Source organism: Diceros bicornis, chromosome 6 (assembly GCF_020826845.1).
Source record: "Diceros bicornis minor isolate mBicDic1 chromosome 6, mDicBic1.mat.cur, whole genome shotgun sequence".
NCBI lineage: Eukaryota > Metazoa > Chordata > Mammalia > Perissodactyla > Rhinocerotidae > Diceros > Diceros bicornis.
In genome coordinates, this window is record NC_080745.1 from 32,482,276 (window position 1) to 32,502,935 (window position 20,660).

General features: G+C 35.5%; 1 protein-coding gene across 3 annotated transcripts in view; it reads right to left on the reverse strand.

The window, feature by feature from the left end:
* ADK (adenosine kinase) overlaps positions 1 to 20,660 on the reverse strand; it is a 544,441-nt gene that overhangs the window by 433,212 nt on the left and 90,569 nt on the right. The window lies entirely within an intron of this gene.

The following is a 20,660-nucleotide window of genomic DNA, read 5'->3' on the forward strand; positions in this document are numbered from 1 at the left end:
GAAGACAACACAAATTATACAGCACAACAAAAGAAGCAAATTTATTAGAGGTGAAGATGGAGCTATCTGTAAGAAGCTGGCTAAGTTTGGAAGTTATCAGGCAGATAACATTGGGGAGGTGCAGGACAGCACATGCAAAAACAGATACAAAAATAAGCAATTAGCTCTTCCTGGGGCTTAAGGTGGAAGAGAAGGCTGTTGGTTGGGGAGAGCACCTCAGCAGAAAGCCAGATTCAGACCATCAACTGCTTCCAAGTCATGCTTAGTAACTTGAAATTCACCCTGTAGGCAATAGAGAACTATCTAAATGTTTCAATAACATGGTCAAGTGATGGGACAAATTAGCATTTTATAAAGGCAGACAATGAGTAGGGCAGAAACAGAAGTACAACAGACATTAAAAGAATTCAGGGTCGGCCCCATGGCTTAGCGGTTGGGTGCGCGCACTCCGCTACTGGCGGCCCGGGTTCGGATCCCGGGCGCACACCGACGCACCGCTTCTCCAGCCACGCTGAGGCCGCGTCCCACATACAGCAACTAGAAGGATGTGCGACTATGACATACAACTATCTTCTGGGGCTTGGGGGTGAAAAAAAAGGAGGAGGATTGGCAATAGATGTTAGCTCAGAGCCAGTCTTCCTCAGCAAAAAGAGGAGGATTAGCACAGATGTTAGCTCAGGGCTGATCTTCCTCACAAAAAAAAAAAAAAGAAGAAGAATTCAAAGTATGGATAGGAGAGAGGATGAGATTGGAGGCAGGGTAATCATATAAGGTGCTACTGTAACATTCCAGGCAAGATTTATGAAAAGAAGAATGAGTAGAGTTGGAGACATTTAAGCATATTTATTCACTAAAAATGTACTGAGGGGCCAGCCTGGTGGCGTAGTGGTTAAGTTCGTGCACTCCACTTTGGCAGCCCAGGGTTCCCAGTTTTGGATCCCAGGTGCAGACCTGCATACCACTTATCAAGCCATGCTGTGGCAGGTGTCCCATATATATAAAAAAAAGAGGAAGATGGGCACAGATGCTAGCTCAGGGCGAATCTTCCTCAGCAAAAAGAGGAGGAGTGGCAACAGATGTTAGCTCAGGGCTAATCATCCTCACCGAGGAAAAAATTTAAAAAGTATTGAGCTCCTAGAATATGCTTCATAGTGCCAAGCCCTGATGACACAAAGATAAAGTATCCTTGCCTTGGGGTAGCTCATAATTTAGAGGAAACAAAGAAAAGTAAACGGAATTATAAAACAATCTAACAACTCCTCTAACACAAAATCTGGGCATAACTCAGATTTAGGAGATATTAAAACAAGATGACAGGCCCAAAATGGAGTCACTTATGCTAAGCCCCACATCATCAAACTGAAACTTATTACAGTTTCAGCTCTCCCAGAAATGGAATTTTACACCAATCAGGAATCACCTGATCAGCACTAATTAGGTGATCTGCCTGATACACCCCTGCCATCCCCTAAAGGAAAGTAACCTTGCAATACCCAACCCACTTTTTTGCCTAGTATAACTTCCTTGTTCCCACTCCCTTCTGCCTATAAAGTCTTTCATTTTGTACAGTTCCTCGGAGCTCCTTTCTATCTGTTAGACTTGATGCCACCCAATTCATGAATCATTGAATAAAGCCAATAAGATCTTGAAAATTTACTCAGTTGAATGTTGTTTTATAACAGAGGTCAAAGTTTTCCAGACAAATAAAGATCTGAATCTTGAAGAGGATTTGGAGTGGTGAGAGGTGACCTACAAGGAGGTTTTTAGAGAGAGCAGTGTGCACTGATACATGGGCAAGAGAGACATGTTCAATGAACTGCAAATAGAGGCCAGAAGTAAGAAGTAAAAAGCAAAGGAAATTCTTTGGGCTTCATCCTGCAGACAAAGAAGAGTCATTAAAATGTTTTTAACCTGCAAGAAACAAGATCAGATTTTCAATTGAGAAAAATTGTAATAGGCCAAATGTAAATAATGTGCATATTTGAGCGTCCCCAAGCATAGGAACTAGTTTTTTAATTCACATGAATTACCTGACTTTAACCATACAAAAGCTAATGGTGACAAAAGACCCAAAGAGCTATAACTGATTTAAGAGTACTCTCAATTCCACACATACACTGTGACCTTGAACATGTTCCAATTTCTATTCCCCTATTCTTCATAGGAGGAAATATTACTACTACTTCAAAGAGGTCATGACAATAAAGAATAGAATACTTATTCACTAGGTAATTCTATTTCACTTGAGCTTTCTCAACCTATATTCAAACTAAAAATCCATGGTTGAAAATAAAGAATAAATCTGCTTCTTTTCTGAAAGCGCATCAATTCAAAATTCAATATGCTTCCATAATGCATATACATATTGGGAAAATGAATATGATTTGGAAAAACAGAAAGAACAAAGAACTAAGAAGAAAACCTGAGTAACAGTCTTTTCCTTGCCAATTATGATTTCTATGCCTCAGCTTATTTATTAGTAAAATTAAAATGGCACTAAGTGTCATCTACAGCTGAAAATATTCAGGAAACTGAGGTATATTTTCATTACTGCTATGAGAGGAGAAAGGTGTAAGTTAAGCATTAAATAATATCCTATGAATAACTTTGCATATGGGAAATGGAATCATTCATTTTATGCTGATAAAACACAATTTTTACCACCAAAACTTTTGCACATAAAATGGCCATAAGCAGAGGGCCTTAGAATCATAACACCCTAAGTCTTTAAAAAAAAAGGGTTCCTACAGATTGACATTAAACTTTATGCTAAGTCATTATTGGAATTAAACCTGTATAATGGCTTTAATTACTCTGCCTTACAAATGTGGATGTTCAAAGGGTAATGATTAATAACAGTGATAAGCTGTCAACAATACCAGTTACAAAGTCAATGAGATAATCCCAAGAATCTTAGAAAATCTTATTGTAGTCTTACAGATAAGTTTTGTTTTACAATATCAATAAATCATCCCAGATAGAACAAAGAAGATAGTTAACAGACCTATACTTTCACATAGGGGTTTCCCAGATAGTGAAACCCGAAATTAGCAAAAAGAAGTGCTTCATCTCATACGGTATTTGTTTTTCCAAATAACTAACAATGGGTTTACAAGGTCACATTATCACAGTTTTAAAATAAATACTTGCCTTATGCAGGCCCAGGTAAAATGATTATGAAAATACACATATAACTTTAGAATACACTTTACAGACCACAAACCTAAGGTAAGAACACCAGAAAATTCTCTCAATTACACAAATTAATGGAAGACAATGAAACATTATCACAAATCAAGTTCTTAATCAAGTTAGTCAACAAATAAAAGGGCCTAAGTCCTAGGAATACAAATGATAGTTTCTACCCCTAAAAAATGTTTAATCATTTTCAAATATCTGGTGAGATGTTCTATAGAAAACATAGTAAATTTACACTAAGCTAACTCCTGAGGGCATAATTAGAACCAACAAGGGAAACAAATAAGAAAGATGCAAATGATAATAATAACAGCTAAAAATAATATGGAAGTTTTGAAGAGAGATTGAAAATTACTCACTTCTCAGGAACACTGCAAAATTAGATACTATTGTAATCTTTAAAGAATTGTAGCATTATTATTTTCTAAGTCTCACATATTAACAAAAAAAGCTTTGCAGAGAAATGAAAAGCACAAATGTACGCAAGCATTATGAAAATTAGGGCAGAACTTTCCATTTAAGAAGTTCTTCACATGCAAAGCAAATTGAATTTTTGTGGTTTGGTCATTACAAACTGATTCAAAGATACCTAAATTAGAGTATTTAAATTATACAATCACCTACTAATATTAAACATTCTTACATATAGTAAGTACTAGAATATGACAGTACATCTTGCTTTTTCCAGAGATTATTGAATTCTACTTTCACTCTTTCTTCAAGTCCACTGAACCCACAGTCAACGCTTTCATCCTTGGCTAATCTATACCTCTTTGCGTAGAAGATAATATTCTTCATTTATGGAGAAGATCTAATCCCACCTTTGCTGAGTGACTGAATAAAATAATTCCAAACAACAAGTAACTAAATAATAATATATAGTAGTCTGGAATAAAAGTCTCAAAACGACTAAGACTTTAAACAAAAAAAAACTTATTATAATGATGTTTTTAAGAGGAGGTAGAAATGTGACCAGCTTCCCCACTGTGATCCCTTTAAAATATGCACCTCTTCTCAAATATAAAGCACTAACGAAAGCAGCAATTTACTCTGTAGTACACCATTCTTCTGAATGTATTTTTCTACATTTCTTAGTTTAGAGATAGCAAACCATTTTGTTTATTTTTAAAGTGTCCTGCTTGGTTGCTGAGGATGAAATGAAAGAAGCAGCTGAAAATTATGTCAAGACAAAAGGAAGCAATATTTCTCATGAGGCCACATAAGTACGCACATCCCCTTTCAAGTCTGAGGATAACACAAATCTTCCATGCTTTAAAAAATATTCACTCAATTTCACACATTCACTGTCAGAGAATGGGTTTAAATTTTCAATTTTTAAAAATTTTAACTTTCTTCAATGTGCAGAGTAATAAGGAATAAAGACTATAACAGAAAATAGTTTGAGGAAATCTCTCACTGAGGCAGTTCATAAGTCTGGCCCTGGTTGCTATGTTCCCGGGGAAATCAGATAGGCCATTTTATTTAACCACTGTGAGCACTGCACCGTTAATTTCCAAACCAACAGCCACTTCCCTCTACCAGTGGAACTCCAAATTTTGTTCAGTTATTAGAGACCCTTGTGCTTTAGCCTATGGAATGATTCATGATTGGAGTAAGTCAAATCATGATAATTCCATTTTCTTTGCCAATCATTGGTTTAGGAATGGGCATGTGATGCAATGGAAGTCAATGATAAATTAAGGAGAAATCTGCTGGGGTAATTCTGGGAATGCTCTTCTTGCTCTTAAAAAGGAACACAAGATTTTCCTGTGAGTCAATAGATATTGTCAACTACATCCGACCTCTGGAACCGCACCAGCCATTTGTAACTATGAGGAGTACCAGCCTAAAAGAACAGTGGGGATGGTAAGCAGAAAAACATAAAGACTTAGGGCTCCCTGACGATGTTCCTGAACCACTGAATTAACCAACTCTTACCTCCAGATTTATTGTGTTAAATAACAAAAATTTTCCATTTATAGGTTAAGTCATTTTGCTTTGGGTGTCTGTTACTTATATAATACTAGTCTATGAATATCCTGACTTTATAGAATACTAGTTCTGAAAAAGTTTCTGCTCTCATCTACCACATATTTAAAAAGAAGAAAAAAATTCTAATTAAAGAAACCTAAAATTGGCATAAAAAAATTCTCTCAGAATCTAGACCTAAGAGAGCAATGACAGAAATTATTCGAAACTTAATCACCAACACTAGCTGGATACTGGAATTAGAGGCACTTATATACAAAGTCCATTTAAATATTGGAGGAAAAAACAGAAAGTTTTTTTGCTCTCTGCTAAGAAAACTTATGTCAGTAACATTTAAGGAATGAGAGAGGAACCTATCTTAAGAGTATATATGATTTTCTTAAAGGAGTCTGCTGTTAAATTTGATTACATTCATGAAGACATAACAGATATAAAAAACAAAAGTCTTTTTAATTAACTATCAACCTTGTTGTAAAACCAAGAGCAACAAAAATTATTGTGAATAAACCCACTTCATGGTGAAATACACAAATAAATATATGAATTGACAACACCATAGATACTCTACAGGGCCGGCCCCGTGGCTTAGCGGTTAAGTGCGCGCACTCCGCTGCTGGCGGCCCAGGCTCGGATCCCGGGCGTGCACCGACCTACCGCTTGTCTGGCAATGCTGAGGCCGCGTCCCACATACAGCAACTAGAAGGATGTGCTAGTTGCTAATACTGGTTTGCCTGATGGTTTGCACCAAACTAATCCCAGAGTATAGGAAGGGTGTGCAAGAGAGAAAGCTACCAGAAAGAATTAATATCTGAGTTAAGCTTTAAAAGATGAATAAGAGTTAGTCAAGGAAGATGAAGGAAGTTTCCTGGTTTTCGTTTAAAAATGTTTTAGCTGTACTAAAAAAAATACCTACCACAGCCACTGCTGACCCGGCTCAGGTGATTCCCAAAGTACAGTACATGCACCACTAGTGATACCTTAGACAATATTTTTTTAAACTTATTTTGAAATAATTTGAAACTTACAAAAAATTGCAAGAATTGTACAAACAACTCCTGTATACTCTTCACCTACATGTACTTAATATTGACATTATAACACAATTTGACTTATCTCTCTCTCACTATATATATTACTATTTATTATTATTCATAATTATCAATAAACCATTTGAGTACATTGCAGACATCAACACCCTTTACCCCCAAATACTAAAAGGACGAGCACTATTTTTTTTTTTTTTAAGATTTTATTTATTTATTTTTCCCCCAAAGCCCCAGTAGATAGTTGTCTGTCATAGCTGCACAGCCTTCTAGTTGCTGTATATGGGACGCGGCCTCAGCATGGCCGGAGGAGCAGTGTGTCGGTGCGCACCCGGGATCCGAACCCCGGGCCGCCGGCAGCAGAGCGCGCACACTTAACCACTAAGCCACGGGGCCGGCCCGAGCACTATTTTTCATAACCACAGTACACTTATTAATTCAGGATGTTTAATATTACTACAATGCTATTATCTAATCCATATTCAATTTTGCCAGTTCTCCCAATGATTTCCTTTATAACATCCCTCCTTCCCTCCCAGGATACAATCCAGGATCATGCATTACATACAGTTGTTATGTTTCTCTGATTTCTCTTAATCCGGAAACGTTTTTCAGTTTTTATCTTTCACAATAGTGACTCCTTTAAAGAGTACAGGCCAGTTGTTTTTTTGAATTTGGGTTTGTCTGATGTTTCCCTTACAATCAGATTAATGTATTTTTTTTGGTAGGAATACTACACGTGATAGTCTGTCCTTCTTAGTGCATCACATCAGGAAGCACACGATGTCCACGTGTACATAAGACAACTTTAAGTGGCAAATGTTTTTTATTTTAATAGTTCTATATATAAATAAATGTATAAAACTCATGATTTCACAGATATTAACAAGATGAGGCTAATTTTTTAAGTTAACAAAGAAAAATTTAAGTAAATACTGTAGGAAGTACTAACATTGGGAAGTACTACTATATATGTGACACATATGTTAAACCAAATTCACAATGACAGGGACTTAAGTAGCCAATAATAACATAGAGGAATTCCACTCCAGATTTCTTCTAGAGGGTAACGGAAGATGGGTTAGTTATCCTTAAAGACTATGAGAAGGTGGGGCCAGCCCGGTGGCACAAGCGGTTCAGTGCGCGTGCTCCACTGCGGCGGCCTGGGGTTTGCCAGTTCGGATCCCGGGTGCACACCGACACACCGCTTGTCCGGCCATGCTGAGGCGGCGTCCCACATACAGCAACTAGAAGGATGTGCAACTATGACATACAATTATCCACTGCGGCTTTGGGAAGAAAAAGGGAAAAAAAGGAGGAAGACTGGCAATAGATGTTAGCTCAGGGCCAGTCTTCCTCAGCAAAAAGAGGAGGATTGGCAAGGATGTTAGCTCAGGGCTGATCTTCCTCACACACACACACAAAAAAGATAAAAACTATAAGAACTCCCAGAAAAATATTTATATATCCATACAAACATTTTACTGACATAGGAAAACAATATTACTTTTTCAAGGGCATAATATACACTTGAAAGATAATGAATGATAGATTTGTTACTGGTTCAATTCTATTCTTTCAAACAATTCTCTGATATCAAATTCAGTCAAAGTCAAAAAATACAAAAAGAATAAGAATCATCCTTGAATTTCTTTGTGCCACCATAATGCATGCCTGTGATTATGTAAACTATAATAATACTTTAAAAGAATAATAAATGTTTAGTATTAACCAGAGATTCAAAGATAATTATCCTACAAAATTGTTTAACAGTCTATTCACCCATGATCATAACAACATCCTTCAATCCTATTTAGAGGAGAGTACAGTTAAAATTTTATAAATTGAAAGAGCATATATACTTTAGTTCTTTCTTATCCTCATTATTATGTTGTAGTCCCTAGCCTTACGGTTGACATCAGTTTGCCCATTTTCCTAAATTCCATTTTAGAACCAATCACATGCCCCCTGCCCTCATTCTAGTAGGAAAAAACATCTTTGAAGAGCTAATTACACAATTTAATATATAAATATAAAATAGTTTGGGGGAGAAAGGAGAAAAAGTGATGGTGAAAGAAGTATCCATACTCCCACAAAGGGAAAGTGGTGGTAGGATTTAATAACAAAGGATTTTCCTTACAAGAGCATGAATTTACAGAAACTGAATATGTGAAACATATTTTCTGCATTTCTTTATTCAAGTTTGGGATCTTGCTAAGATATTTCTCCTTGCTCTTTCTACCATGCAAAATGTTGTTTCTTTTCTGCAAAACAAAAAAATCCGTTAACGAACATTTCCCATCTAATTCAACATTGAAAAAACTCAGGGGAAAAAAAAAGGATAATTTCAAATATGATATATAGAATCCAAGATAATTTCAACCATGATACATAGAATTCAGTTAAACTCCAAAACTTTTTTTTTCCCCCAAATCTTCTACCAGGCTTTTTTCTACCTCCTCTGGTCTTACCAAACAGACCTACAGACCTAGAAATCACAAGTCTCTCTGGCCTTCCAAAACAAAGCATTAAAGTAGTAGGAATGTTTGAGGAAGGTGACTTAATTTCGTATATGCTATTAAAATTTAGTATACCCGAAGTGAGACATTTTTATAAAGGTAACATTTTCATAAGAAAAACACTTGGAAGTGATTAGGAAATAAAGTAAAATTTTACAAGAAAATTTTAAAATCTATTCTAGATAATGTTTCAATCACTTTGCTAAATAATTGAAAAAGTCAAGTTGCAATCTTAATGAAGTTCTACAGAGTGAGCTATCATCACAAGGAATAAATTTATAATACACAGAATTTTAAGAAAAGACCTACTCTGTTGGAAATACTGGATTTCCACTCATCAACATGAGCTCAGATGATCCTCTAAGATTTTACCTTAACTATCAACCAACCCAAAAAAAACACAGTATTACCTACAAACTATGGCATATTTCTAGTAAACCATATTAATACTTATGAAATGTAATATCTATCATAAATCCCTTTAAACACTTTGTGAAGTAGTTATATTTATTCTAAATAATACAATTCCTCCAAAAAAAGTAAACAATATTCTTTTTCCTAAGTCACTGAACTTAGGCAAAGTACAAAGCAATAAAAAATCTGTAAGCTGGGCCAGCCCTGGTGGCCTAGTGGTTAAGTTCATCGTGTTCTTCTTTGGCAGCCGAGGTTTGGTTCCCAGGCGTGGACTTACACCACTCTGTTAGCAGCCATGCTGTGCTGGCAGCCCACATACTAAAATTAGAGGAAGACTGGCACAGATGCTAGCTCAGGGCAAATCTTCCTCAGCTAAAGAAAAAAGAAATCTGAAATCAAATCACAGTATATCCTTTACTACTATAGGACAAGTTATGGAGTCTCTCCAAGCCTCAGTTTCCTGTAAAATGGGAATGATTATAATATCTACCTCATAAGGTTGCTGTGAGGATTAAATTAGAGCATAAAAGTAATTAAAATAATGCCCTCTTTCCTTGTTCTTTAGTACATAAGTGTTAATTGTTCAATACTTTCCAAAAAGAAATCAATAACTATAGTTAGTAGAAAAAATGTTTTCAAGGATTAGATTAGCTGCTAATAGATACTATTCCCCAAACTCCCAGAAACACATCATTCCCAAAAAGTCTGACTCAGTCCTTAAGGGGATATAGACAGTGTTAGCATAATCCTTACATTATTTTTCAGGTGTATATCTATCATAGCTTCATTCTCAAAATATTCCTGTTTGTTGGAGAACAAAGAGAAAAAGAATTCAACATACCAGTAGTTTCTGTTCTCTCCACCCCATGTCCCAATGAATATTCACCCCATAGATATAACAGCAAAATATTGTCAAGTAAACTGTAGCAAAGGATAAATGGACAATACATGGACTGAAAACCTCTGGATAAAGTTTCAGGAAACACCTTACTCCTCTGCCCACGAAAAATCGAAGAGGTAGAGAGTGAAGATCATTAACTTTTTTTTTTTTTTCTGAAGAATTTTACACTACAAACTCAAAAAGTATACCCAGAAGGATTACTGAATAGACTAAAAGCAAATTAAAGAAACCATTTTCTTAACGAATAATAATGAAATAGCAAAGTACTAGTCTAAACCCACAGTGATATCTGAGAGAGAGCTTCCCCAAGAGCAGAAGCCAGTTCAGGAGGGTTTTTATAAACATCGTCATACTCACAAAAACCTGTATCATACTAACCTTTACATGGTTCTTCATAGTTCAAAACTTTTTCACACATATTATTTCACCTAATCCTCATTAAACCTAGTAAGATAAAATGGAATTATCATCATTTTACAAATGAGGGCATTAATGGGCCAGCCCCGTGGCTTAGCGGTTAGGTGCACGTGCTCCACTGCTGGCGGCCCGGGTTCGGATCCCAGGCGCGCACCAAGGCACCGCTTCTCCGGCCATGCTGAGGCCGTGTCCCACATACAGCAACTAGAAGGACGTGCAACTATGACGTAGAACTATCTACTGGGGCTTTGGGCGGGTGGGGGAAGGAGGAGGATTGGCAATAGATGTTAGCTCAGAGCTGGTCTTCCTCAGCAAAAAGAGGAGGATTAGCATGGATGTTAGCTCAGGGCTGATCTTCCTCACCAAAAAAAAAAAAAAAAAGAGGGCATTAAATTCAGGAGATTAAGTGATAAAACAAGTGTGGTAGTTTTATAGTGTCAGCTAGAACTACACTTCCCGGAATTTCCTTCCCTACATGGTTTCAAGTTAGGATTAGCCACAAAAGAAATTCATGTACAAATTGGCGGGTGCATGTGAGGCAGCAGCCATTTCACTCCAAAGGTAGTTACTGGTTAGAAGTAGTGAAAGACAGAGAAAAAGGTGTGGGCGGAATTCTAATTTGTCCTTAGTTATCCCCACTCTACCTCCAGCTCCCCTTCCCAACCAGGCCCAACTCTATCACCAGATGGTTCACTGAAAACTCAGAGGTGGTAGCTGCAAAGAGCCAACAACCCACCAACCCCCTTCACAGTTCATCCTAGCAGTTGGACAGAGTTAATAATTTTCTTTTAAACAATAAAATATTTAGGCAAATCTTGCAGAGTTTTCATAACCCAGGTATAACAGATAAGAAGAAACTGAAATCCTGTATTTTCAAACTGAGAGCACAGTTAAAACTTCACCAAAAAAGTGAACTCTGGTCACAGATTAGTTGAGAACCACTTGTGGAAAATGTACAAAAGCCTGAAATGAATTCAATCAGTGCTAGTTTGAGATTCTTACAGAAGTCCCCTGACTGTATTAGCAAAACCAGGAGCAAAGAAACCTAACACAGATTTATTACTTATTCCTAGAAGCACAGCCTCATAAGCGCAAATGGTGAATGTTACTATAAAAAGCTTTTTAGGGCTGGCCCCATGGCTTAGCGGTTAGGTGCGCGCGCTCCGCTACTGGCAGCTCGGGTTCAGATCCCAGGCGCGCACCGACGCACCGCTTGTCCGGCCATGCTGAGGCCGCGTCCCACATACAGCAACTAGAAGGATGTGCAACTATGACATACAACTATCTACTGGGGCTTTGGGGAAAAAAAAAAGGAGGAGGATTGGCAATAGATGTTAGCTCAGAGCCGGTCTTCCTCAGCAAAAAGAGGAGGATTAGCACGGATGTTAGCTCAGGGCTGATCTTCCTCACAAAAAAAAAAAAAAAAGCTTTTTAAAGATCAATTTAAAAAGCAATATAGTTAACGGTTACCTTACTAAGACTATGACTATATATAAAATCAACAAAAAAAACCTGTTCTCATGTAAGAGACATTTGTAGCTTAGGATGAAATGTTCAATGAAAGTATCATACATGGAATCAAATAACTTAGATCAAAAAAGACTGTCTTCTAGAGAAAAGGGTTCTAGCGGTGACAAAGACATTAATGATGAAGATTCTCAATGTTGAAGGAAATGAGATGGGCCGGCCCCGTGGCTTAGCCGTTAAGTGCGCGCGCTCCGTTACTGGCAGCCCAGGTTCGGATCCCGGGCGTGCACCGACGCACCGCTTCTCCGGCCATACTGAGGCCGCATCCCACATACAGCAACTAGAAGGATGTGCAGCTATGACATGCAACTATCTAGTGGGGCTTTAGGGAAAAAAAGGAGGAGGACTGGCAATAGATGTTAGCTCAGAGGTGGTCTTCCTCAGCAAAAAAGAGGAAGATTGGCATGGATGTTAGCTCAGGGCTGATCTTCCTCACAAATAAATAAATATTTATATTTGCCTTTGGAATTTGTCCCTAACTCCAGCCAACTTGTAACTTTCCTCATCTGAATCTTTATGATCTGATCTCAATATTCTATTTAAGGTAATATACAACTTAGATATTCATAAAATGAACAGATATTCATGGAAACAAAATGGCTCTACAACTGTAGATACGTCCAACAATAAGAAAACCCATCATTACAAAATCTCCAATTATGAACTGTTTTCAAATGTGAAATAATATTTAATTGGAGAGTAAGTCTCCATTTATAAATGCAGTAGCTTTTCTTTAAATAGCGTCCAGCATAGTGGCTGATAATTGGGTGAAAAAATACTTAACTGAATGAAATAGTGATGTTTTTATAATTTATTTTAAATTACTCCATTTATAAAACTAAAACTCAGACCAAGAAAAATCTGTAAAGACTAACGAAACCACTTCATTATTGGACCATGTATAGAGTAAACCATAAATTCCATAGTTTTGGATTAATCCCATCACAAATTTAACTGCTTGGCCTTCCCTACTTAAAATCACCCTCCAGAATCTTCAGTATGTAGAATACTAAAAAACAGGAACTTGAGAAAAACTATTCTGCTTAAAGAAACAAGTGTTATTCTCATTGCTGACCAATCTTCCCTGTTTTGTTGCATGTCAGCCTTCCCCAGACAGAGAAATAACAAGTATATTTGTGAAGCATGAGTGACTAAGTGTATATGGAATCTGAATCATCACATTTTGGGAACTAAGAATATTTTTAATGAAAATATGGTTAATATTTTTTTTTTTGAGAAGTCCACTTTTTTTTTTTTATTGTGGTAACATTGGTTTATAACATTATATAAATTTCCGTATAGATTACATCATGTTCACCACCCAAAGACTAATTACAATCCATCACCACACACATGTGCCTAATCATCCCTTTCACCCCCGTCCCTCCTCCCTCTCCCTCTGGTAACCACCAATCCAATCTCTGTCTCTATGTGATTGTTTGTTGTTGTTTTTATCTTTTACTTACGAATGAGATCATACGGTATTATGTTAAGCGAAATAAGTCAGAAGGAGAAAGTCATTATATATTCTTAATGGTACATTTTCAAAAAGCAGGGTAATGTGATGGTGCCAATGCATTTTTACAATATTATGATGAATCAAGACTGTCTTTAACAGATTAGAACTAAGAAGCAATAATAACATTTTATGAGAATAAAGCATGGAATTATTAATTGGATAATTAAATTTTGTTATATATCTACATCTTTTATGATATTTTAAAAAGCTTGGTCTTAAGCACAAAGAGATCTTAGCTATTGTAATTGTAAAAACACAAATGAGATCATTTATGAGCAGCTTTCACGAAAGGCTGGTGTTCAGTTTTTTTAAACTAATATTCTGCTCTTAGAGTAGCATATTCAACTGAGAGTTTTCTTTAGTGTATAAGTCAAAAACTACAAGGCACAGGGCCAGCAGAAAAAGAATTAAGATAATCAACTAATGCCAAATCAATCAAGTGACAATACTAGCAAGTATAAGAACCTTGCTACGTTACCATTAGTTATTAAGGAAGACTTCATGTTATACTAAAAAAAAAAAAATTATGCCTTTCAACCTTTAGACCCTCATTATGTTCGCTCACTTAGTTCACCAATTATGATTATAAAGTTGAAAAGGTTCATCTTATAATAGATAAGTATATTAAGTTAACACTTTAAACTTAGGGGATCTAGAATTTCTTTCATTAAGTTCTTTTTTCTCATTATAGAAATAAGACAACTCATCAGAAAAGATTTAAAATACACATAAAAGTAAAAAGAAGAGAATAAAATTCACCCATAACCTCATCGCCTGGAGATCTACTATTTTACTATAATTCTCTTCTAGGATATGTACAAGCAAGCTTTTTCATCTAATCATCATGATATTAAATATTTTCCTAAAAACATTTTAATAACTGAATAATATTCCATAATTTATGCACAGGAAAAAGAGAATAGGTCATTTAAGACTAATTCTGCAGTATGGCGTCTGTCCTTTTAAGATGGTCAACAAAATTTGTGTTTGGTATAAAAGGTGTATATATTAAGTTTTTTGTTTTTTTTTTTTAAAACAATGAATACTCTTTTTTTTTAATATAATTTTATTTTATTTTTTTCCCCCCAAAGCCCCAGTAGATAGTTGTACGTCATAGCTGCACATCCTTCTAGTTGCTGTATGTGGGACGCGGCCTCAGCATGGCCAGAGAAGCGGTGCATCGGTGCGCGACCAGGATCCAAACCCCGGCCGCCAGCAGCGGAGTACTCGCACCCAACCGCTAAGCCACAGGGCCGGCCCTATATTAAGTATTAAGACACAAGTTACATGGCTCCTAATAAGATTCTCGACTCCTTTCCATCTTTTTTTAAACTGAAATAAAATAAGTAAAGCAAAGAGTAACCTGGAGAATATGTAATTTTTTACTTTTTTTTAAGCAGTAATAAAACAAAAAGTCTAATAACCTAAAAATCTAATCCAATCAATAAAATGTATTTTTCCTGTGATAATAACATATAACTTTTTTTTCTAGACCACTTCCATTAGATTAAACATTTGAGTTATTAACCTATCATAAGACTACATACCTTAAACAGTTTTTCTAACAATTATGGCAGGTGTGAGCTAAACATCTACCTCTCTTTCCTAGTCTCTGGTATGACCAACGACACTCATCTGGACCAGAGCTGGCAAAGATGAGGGACATAACTCATTTTCCTCAGAGTGAATCTAACACACAGCTGTATATGTAGATGTGGTAGAAAAATAATAACTCCAATGTACTTTTAGTGATAAATATTAATTTATAAAATAATTACTATGTAACACAGTCAAAGAGGAATAGAAATCTGCAAAAAGAATGATAAGAACAGGTATTTAACAATCATATCCAGAAGATGTTCCAAGAGGCCTGAAATAAAAGAAAGAAATTTCTAGAAAAAGACATAGTATTGACACTTATTCAGTAAGTTCTACACCTAATACCATTAATGAGACAGGACTGCCCTTCCTAAGTCTAATACCTATCTAAAAGAGTTAGTAGGCACTGTGAAAAGAAAGGATCATCTATCCAAATTTAACACACTCTACGTGTGAATAATATAAATATTAATTTATATTGGATGAAAATATAATTTGAAACCGTCAATCATTGTTTCTAAGCTCAGTCATCAAGCAAGGCTGATATGAAAATTCATTTGGCCAAAAGACATGTAAAACTTCTTTACTGAAAACTACAAAGCACTGTCAAGAGACATTAAAGGACTAAATATCGTTAAGATGTCAATTCTCCCCCAAATAGATTCAATATAATCCCCATGATAATCCCAAAAGGCTTTTTTGAGGAAACTGACAAGCTGATTCTAAAATATATGGCAATGTAAAGGATCTAGTACATCCAAAGGAATCTTGAAAGAAGAACAAAGTTGGAGGACTTACATTAATTTACTTCCTACAGCGTGTTACTGGCAAAAAGAGTGACAGGTAAACTGATGGAACAAAAATATTTCTATGATTATTTGATTTTTGACAAAGGCACCAAAGCAATCCAGTGGATAATCAAAGTCTATTCAGCAATTGGAACTGGAATAACTAGATATCTATATAGGAAAAAAAAATGATCGTCAACCGCTACCTCAAAACATATGCAAATGTTAATGATAGATCATAAAACTAAACATAAAAGCTAAAACCATACAGCTTTTAAAGAAAAGAATATAACAGTATCTTATAAATTGAGAGTAGGCAAAGGTTTCTTAGATAGACCAAAGAAATCAATAATCACAAATGAAAAAATTGAGAAATTAGACTTCATAAAAATTAAAAACTTGCTTATCAAAAGACACCTTTAAGAAAAAAGGTAAGCCATGAACTGGGAAGAAGAAATTTATAAAACATACATCTGACATAAACTGGTATCCAGAAAATATATGAATTCCAACAACTCACCAATAAAAAGACAAAACAACCCAATTTATTTGAAGGGCAAAAGATTTGAACAGATACTTCACCAAAGAAAATATAAATGGCCAATAAGCAAATGAAAAAGTGCTCAATATCATTAATCATCACAGAAATGCAAATTAAACCACAATAAGATACCACTACACACCAACCAGAATAGCTAAAATTAGAAAGACCAACAAATACCAAATGTTGGCGAGGATATAGAGCAACTGGCACTCATATTTTGCTAGTAGGAATGTAAAATGGCATTCCTTTAGAAGAAAATCTAGTAGTTCCTTATAGAAACAAACATACTGTTAGCCTATTGACTTAGCAAATCTACCCGTAATTATCCAGGAGAAATAAAAACATATTCACAAAAAGACTTGTCCAAAAATATTAACAGTAGCTTTATTCATAGTAGCCAAAAACTGGCAAGAGCCTAGGTGTCCACCAACAAAAGAACAGATAAACAATGGAATATTAATCAGCAATAAAAAGAAATTAACTAATACATGCAACAACACAGATGGATCTCAAAAATACTGAGTGAAAGAAGTATTACATAAGACAAGACATAATAGGATTCCATTTATAAGAATTTCTAGAACAGGGAAAACTTAATCTACGGTAGGAAAAAAATCATAACAATGGTAATTACCTCTGGGAGGGTAGAAGCAGAGATTGACTACAAAGAGGCATAAGGGAACTTTCTGCAGTGGTGGTAACGTTCCATACCTTGGGTTACAAACATTTACGCATCTGTCAAAACTCAGCAAATGTACACCTGACATCTGTGCATTTCATTGCATGAAAATTTTACATGTAAAAGAAAAAACCTCTAAAATACTGAACTCTAGATGATGGTATACATGTTGAAATATTTAGGGGGAAACATACTGATATCTGCAATTTACTTTGAAATGCATCCAAAAAACAGATGAAGTAATGGATGGAGAGAAGAATGAATAGAGAGGTGATAAAGTTGTCTCCCCTTATCCACGGGGGATACATTCCAAGACCCCCAGTGGATGCCTAAAACTGCAAATAGTATTGAATCCTACACATACTATGTTTTTTCCTATACATACCTATGATAAAGTTAGTTTATAAATTAGGCACAGTAAGAGATTAACAACAATAACTAATACTAAAATAGAACAATTATGACAAGATACTGTAATAAGTTACCATAGATCTTAGCAATCTAAGCATACAATTTTTTTCTTTTCTTATTAAGTTGAGAACTTTGATCTTTTCACTTAAAAGAGGCACTTTACGGCTTCTCTTCGGCATCCGAATTGCCAGCATCACCACTTTTGTGCTTTGGGGCCATTATTTGGGGCCAAATAAGAGTTACTTGAACACCAGCACTGCGATATCACGACAGTCAATCTGATAACCAAGACAGACACTAAATGACTAATAGGCAGGCAGCATATACAATGTGGATATGCTGGACAAAGGGATGATTCACATCCTAGGAAGGATGGAGCTGGATGGCAAGAGATTTCATCATGCTAACTCAGAATGGTGTGCAATTTAAAACTTATGTATTGTTTATTTCTGGAATTTTCCACTTTATATTTTCAGACCATGGTTGGCTGCGGGTAAATGAAACCACAAAAAGTGAAACTGCGAATAAGAGGGAGACTAATGTATAGGAGAATGCTAATGATAAAATCTAGGTGGTGAGTATTTGCATGAATATATACTGGATGTTTAAAATTTTTCATAATAAGAAAAAATCAGTCTACCCATGCAGGTGAACTATATCAAAGATAGCTAATAAAATTTTAATGAATTAACACATTAATACAGGCTATATATTAAATAATATGAATATATTCTTTAAAAGCAGTTTTCTGGTATTTTTAACATCGGTCATAGTCTACAAGGGTCAAAGGAACCTCCCGATTGACTAATTACCTAAACCAAAAGAGCTCTGTTACCAGACCTATAAATAATAACCAACCAATGGTACAGTGATAACCACCTACCCTCACTGACTATACTTGGCAATAAAGAAAGAAACTGCATAAAATTTCTTGACAATATATTTGAGAATCCACTATGGAGATTATAATCAAATGAAGAAAGAACAAATATAAAAATATTGAAAGGTTAGCATAACAATGGGATGTATCAACTATTAAGAACTCTGAAATGGGGCTGGCCCCGTGGCTTAGCGGTTAAGTGCGTGCGCTCCGCTACTGGCGGCCCGGGTTCGGATCCCAGGCGTGCACCGACACACCACTTCTCCGGCCATGCTGAGGCCACATTACATATACAGCAACTAGAAGGATGTGCAACTATGACATACAACTATCTACTGGGGCTTTGGGGGAAAAAAAAAAAAGGAGGAGGATTGGCAATAGATGTTAGCTCAGAGCCGGTCTTCCTCAGCAAAAAGAGGAGGATTAGCACAGATGTTAGCTCAGGGCTGATCTTCCTCACAAAAAAAAAAAAAAAAAAAAAAAGAGTACAGACTCAAAATATGCCTTTAAAAAAAAAAAAAGAACTCTGAAAAAATCTTCAGACATATTGGTCCTACCGTTTTATGATTAACAATTATTACAATCTCTTCAATAAGAGAGAAGAAAGAAAATAATTTGGAAGTTTCAGGACAGAGATTTTAAAAAGTAGTTAGAAAAACCATTACTTAATCTCAAGAAGAAAATAACAGTCTTGAAGTATTCTATCTACAAAAAAAAAGTTATTCTCCATACAGATGAGGACAAATGAAGATTACATTAAACCATAAGAACCTGAGTTAGATATTAAAATAAAACATCTTAAACATTAGGGAGTGTCAAACATTAGGAAAATTCCCCAAAAAAAAGCTTGTAAAATGCACCAATATATTTATAAACAGGATAGAACCTTAACTATTATCAAGAATAAGTGTGGTCCAACCTGAAGGTGTAGTTAGCCTCAAATTCCTCAAATTCTTAATTCTACATTATTATTTGACATGAAGTGTTTGCATAATAAGGTTATCAGAACTTGCTTACTGCACAATGGGGAAAATAATAGACTAGCTAGAAAATAGAAACATCTAAATTTCTTTTTGGCTTCACCCTTTGGATAATCTTATGATACTGAAAAGGTTAGGATGAATTTAAATAACTCCCAAACCTGTAATTTTTAACTAAAAACCTCACAGTTGCTATGAGGTAGTAATCTTTTAAATACTACTATACAGCAGAAATATAGCAACAGGGATATCCCAGAATCATATACAGACAGTCCTCAACTTATGATGGTTTGACTTAATTTTTCAACTTTATGATGGTGCAAAAGCCATAAGCATTCAGCAGAAACTGTACTTCAAATTTTGAATTTTGATCTTTAAGCTAGCAATATACCACACGATACTCTCTCGTGATGCTGCGCAGCGGCAGTGAGCCGCAACTCCCAGTCAGCCACAAGATCACAAGGGTAAATAACCAATACACTTACAACCATTCTGCACCCATACAACCATTCTGTTTTTCACTTTCAGTAGAGTATTCAATAAATTACATGAGATATTGAACACTTTATTATAAAATAGGCTTCACGTTGAGAGATTTTGCCCAACTGTAGGCTAACGTAACTGTTTTGAGCACATTTAAGGTAGGCTAGGTTAAGCTATGATGTTTAGTAGGTCAGAGGTATTAAATGCATTTTCGACTTACGATATTTTCAACTTGCGATGGGTTTATTGAGATATAACCCCATCGCAGGTCAAGGAAGATCTGTATACAGTTATTTTTATCCCAAAGATAGAACCCTAAGAACATTAAAACTTTAAAAAGAAACAATATTTTATTCCCATTTCAAACGTTATATTTAAAGTGTTTTACCTTACACTAAATAATAGCCAGTCATTTACTTTTTAATAGAGCAACAAAAGAAACAAAATTATATTTCTCCACCTTAAGCATGAGGGTAAGGAAGCCAACTGAGTAAGAGCCAGCAATTAACAATGACAACTTAATATTTTATCTGGGGAAAGAAAATGAAATGACATATTTCCCAATATGCCCTTGGTCTAGATAATGGAATTCAATACTACATATTTTAATGTGTATACAGGAACTATTATTTCCTGTGTTAACCTTATGTAGCATAAATTATCCTAATCCTAATAGAATTAAGGTCATAGTGTTAATTATATCTTTATATTTTATATAATTTTAAAAATCAGATTGTTTACATACAATCTACTCCATAAACAGAGTAAA